Genomic DNA, 5,131 nt, shown 5'->3' on the forward strand with positions numbered 1-5,131 from the left:
TAGATATATATGGAAAAAGAAGAAAGAATGAAATTAAAAAGATACAAGAGAAAATGTCTACTGACAAAAAGATAGTAATAGAGAGACTCAGAACAACAACAACTATATATATATAACAGTAAGAGAACAAAAAGCAAAGTGACAGGGTTAAGTTCATTCATATCAGTAATAATAGTAAGTGTAAATTGATTTAAAATCTCTAGTTTAAACTCAGAGATTGGTGGAATAAATCTACAGATATATGGTTAAACAGAGATTTACTTTATATTCGAAGACAAATTGAATGAAAGTATAAGAATGGAAAATATTTCATGCTAACAGTAAACTAAATAGACCTGACTTGAATACACAGATATAAATAGAAAATAGGTTTTAAGTAAAATTGTTAAAAGAAAAGAGAGAGAAAAATAATTCTATAATAATTAAGGAGACAATCCCTCAAAAACTGTAATAATTTTAAATATGTAAGCACTTCACGTCAGAGATCCAAAATACATAAAGCCAAAAGTAAGAGGAAGAAAGGTGAAATAGACATATGCTTCAACGTACATGTGAAACACTCTTAAGTAAAGGACATATGTTAGGATACAAAACAATTATTAATATTTTAAGTTATTGAAATCATAAAATGTATTCTGAGCACATGGAATGTAACAGAGAAATCACCAAAGTAGATTTAAAATATCAGAAATGAATGAAATATTAAAACACATTTCCTTGAACAATAGGTCTAAGAAGAAATCACAGAGAGATTTAGAAAATGTTTTGAAATAAAAAAATTAAAATGCAGCAAACAAAAATTTAAATGCTTTAAAAGCGGTATGAAGAAGAAAATGAATACCCTTAATTATCTAGAATATGAAATAAAAATTCACATCAATAACACTAAAATCCACACAAACAGTCCTGGGCAAGATGGCAGAGAAGTACGGAGCCTCATTACCTCAGCCTGCCCACAATTATCAAACTGAGAAGAATTAAAAGCCACAGTTTTCTGATCTTTAAGAACGGAGGTGCACTCACAGACCCCTTATTGACAACAGCCTCATGGATGCCTGAGTGAGTGTAACCTGGGACCAGAGACATTGGGGGAGGGAGCCCTGGACCAAAGAGGAGCCTGGAGAGAAAGCACCCAGAAGTTTTGCCCCAGGCCCACAGAGAGCCCTGTGTCCACAGGCGCACAAATCTGGGGAAAGCCATGCACGGGACTTCCGTGCAAGGCGAAGGAGACATCAGGGGAAGAGAAGTAGAGACTGAATCACTCATAGCATAATCTCTGGAGAGGGGAGAGCTAGCCTGGGACTGAGAGCCACTGGGCGCAGAGAGAGAAATTTTTCCCTCTCAGCAGACTTGCTCTCCCTTGGGCCCAGCAGCTCGCTACTCCAGGCTGAGCCAGGGGAAAAACTGGCTCCACAATCCCCCTACTCAATCCCGGCCAGAAAGCCGCCCATCTGCCAGAGATTTTCACTGTGGTGGCAACATCAAAGTGCATGGGCTAGGACTTAGAAACCTGGTAGAACTTAGAAAACTGAAACAATTTGACCCGCCAATGGCACAAGGAGGTTGGACTCCAGAGAGTGGCTGGCAACACATGGTCTGAGTGCGGCTTTGGACGCCGCCATTCTTCTCCCTGAATCCACTAAGGCAGGGCCTAGGAGAGCAGCCCCTGAGACCCAAACTACCTAAATCAAGCCACGCCCATCCGCGCTAGAGAGCTGCTGTGTTTTTGCTTATTATTTTTAATTGTTTTTCTTTCTTTTCTTATTATTTTTACTTTTTAATTTTCCCCATTTTCTTTTTTCTATTTTCCTATTTCCTTCTTTTCGTGTTTTTCCCCTGGAGTCCAGGAAAGACCAACATTTATGTACTGCTGTCCCTAAATCAACTCTTATCATCCAGATATTTTTTCTTTTATCTTATCCTTATCTCCCCACTCTGCAGGTTTTAAGCTCTCAGACTGTCCTTTATCTCTGACTGTCACTGTCCTCCTGACTTTTTTTTTTTTTCCTTTCTGGTCCTCTCTTTCTTTCCTGTTCCTTTTTTTCTATCCCCCTTTGGTTTGCTTCTTTACTTGTTCTGTCAGTGAATTTGCGTGCTTCTGTTCCCTGTGTGTTTCTCTGTCTGTTTTCCTTTTTAGGGCTACCTTAAGAAACAAGCCAAAGCACACATAGTGGGAAGTCCCAAATATCGCTGAATAGGGAAATAAATTAATCAGAGGCATAACAAGAGAAATCGAGAGACACCATTAAAAGAACATCTCCTGAAACGACAGACCTTAGACACTCAGAGAGCTCCTTTAATAGAGAAATACTAATAGGCACACAATGCAGAACGAGTTTTTAAAACTGACAAGAGACAGAAAGCTAGCCAAAATAAGGAAACGAAAAAACTGCCTCTGAAAGAAATTCCAGGAAGAAATCACAGCTACAGAACTGCTCAAAACATACACAAGCAACATGACTGAACAAGAATTTAGAATGATTGTCATAAAATTAATCTCTGGGTTTGAAAAAAGCACAGAAGCTGTCAGAGAAGATATTGATACAAAGACTAGGAACCTTCAAAATAGCTGTGACGAGTTAAAAAAAAAGGCTACAAATGAGGTGCATAATAAAATGGAGGCTGCCACTGCATGGATTGAAAAAGCAGAGAGCAGAATAGGTGAATTGGAAGACACAGTTATTGCAAAAGAGGAAGCCAAGAAAAAGAGAGGGAAATTGGTACAGGAGAATGAAAGGAGAATCAGAGACCTACCTGAGTGATACAATCAAACGGAACAATTTTCCTATCATAGGAGTTACGTTAGAGGAAGAAAGAGAGAGAGGTCCTAAAGGGGTGCTGGATCATATTATACACGAAAATTTCCCCAATCTGGGAAAAGAGAAAGACATTGAAAGTCAAGAGGCTCATAGAACTCCCCTAAGATGTAACTTCAACTGACCATCAACATGACATATCATAGTGAAACTGGCAAAACTAAAAGATAAAGAGACATTTCTTTGTAGTAGAGGCTAAAGTCTGGGATTGTGATGCCTCCCATTTTGGTTTTCTTCTTCAATATTACTTTGGCCATTCGGGGTCTTTTGTGGTTCCATATGAATTTTAAGATAGGTTGTTCTAGCATTGAGAAGAATGTTGGTGCAATTTTGATGGGGATTGCATTGAATGTGTAGATTGCTTTGGGTAGTAATGACATTTTATCAATGTTTATTCTTCCAATCCATGATCATGGAATGTTTTTCCATTTGTTTGTGTCTTCTTCAATTTCCTTCATAAGTCTTCTATAGTTTTCAGCATACAGGTCTTTTACATCTTTTTATTCCTAGGTATTTTATGGTTTTCCGTGCAATTGTGAATGGGGTCTGTTTCTTGCTTTCTCTTTCTGTTGCTTCATTTTTGATGTATAAGAATGCAACTGATTTCTGTACATTGACTTTGTACCCTGCAACATTACTGAATTTATTGATCAGTTCTAGAAAGCTTCTTCTGGTGGAGTGGATCAGGTTTTCCATGTAGAGTATCATGGCGTCTGGGAAAAGGGAAAGTTTGACTTCTTCTTTGCCGATTCTGATGCGCTTTATTTCCTTTTGGTGTCTGATTGCTGATGTTAGGACTTGCAACTATGTTAAACAACAATGGTGAGAGTGGACATCCCTGTCGTGTCTCTTATTTCAGGGGGAAAGCTCTCAGTTTTTCTCCATTGAGGATAACATTGACTGTGGGCTTTTCGTAAATGGCTTTTATGATGTTTAAGTAAGTTCCTTCTATGCCACCTTTCTCAAGAGTTTTTATTAAGAAGAGATGTTGTATTTTGTCAAATGCTTCTTCAGCATCTATCAACAGGATCATATGATTTTTTTCTTTTGTTTTGTTGATGTGGTGTATCACATTAATGGATTTGCGAATGTTGAACAAGCCTTGTAACCCAGGAATAAATCCCAGTTGATCATAACGGATAATACTTTTATACGCTGTTGAAATCGATTTGCTAGTATCTTGTTGAGTATTTTTGCATCTGTATTCATTAAGGATATTGGCCTGTAGTTCTTTTTTTTTCTTTGGTTCTCTGCCTGGCTTAAGAATCAGAGTGGTATGTGCCTCGTAGAATGAGTCCCGTGATCTTCCTTCCATTTCTATTTTTTTGGAATAGCTTGAGAAGGATCGGTGTTAACTTTGCTTTAACTGTCTGGTAGAATTCCCCTGGAAATCCATCAGGCCCTGGACTTTTATTCGTTGGGAGACTTTTGATAACTAATTCGATTTCTTCACTGGTTATGGGTCTGTTCAGATTTTTTATCTCTTCCAGTTTGAATTTTGGTAGTGCATGTGTGTTTAGAAATTTGTCCATTTCTTCTAAATTGTCCAGTTTGTTGGCATATAATTTTTCATAGTATGGTACTGGCACAAAAACAGACACATGGACCAATGGAATAGAATAGAGAACCCAGAACTGGACCCACAAGTATATGGTCAATTAATCTTTGACAAAGCAGGAAAGAGTGTCCAATGTAAAAAAGACAGCCTCTTCAGCAGGTGGTGTTGGGAGAGCTGGACAGGAACATGTAGAAGAATGAAATTAGACCACTTTCTGACACCATTCACAAAAAGAAACTCAAAATGGATAAAGGATCTGAATGTGAGACAGGAAACCATAAAAACCCTTGACCAAAAAGTAGGAAATAGCCTCCTAGACCTCAATCGCAGCAATTTCTTCTTCGACACATCCCCAGAGGCAAGGGAATCAAGAACAAAAAATGAACTACTAGGACCTCATCAAGATAAAAAGCTTCTGCAAGGCAAAGGAAACAATAAAAAAAAAACTAATAGGCAACCAACAGAATAGGAAAGGGTAGTGGCAAATGGCATATCAGATAAAGGGCTACTATCCAAAATATACAAGGAGCTCACTAAACTCCAAACACGAAAAATGAATGATCCAGTGAAGAAGTGGGCAGAAGACGTGAGTAGACACTTCTCCGAAGGGGACATCCAGATGGCCAACAGGCAAATGAAATGATGCTCAGTGTCACTCATCATCAGGGAAATTCAAATCAAAACCACACTGAGATACCACCTCACACTGGTCAGAGTAGCTAAAATGAACAAATCAAAAGACTATAGATGCTGGTGA

Source organism: Suricata suricatta, chromosome X, assembly GCF_006229205.1.
Source record: "Suricata suricatta isolate VVHF042 chromosome X, meerkat_22Aug2017_6uvM2_HiC, whole genome shotgun sequence".
NCBI classification, from domain to species: domain Eukaryota; kingdom Metazoa; phylum Chordata; class Mammalia; order Carnivora; family Herpestidae; genus Suricata; species Suricata suricatta.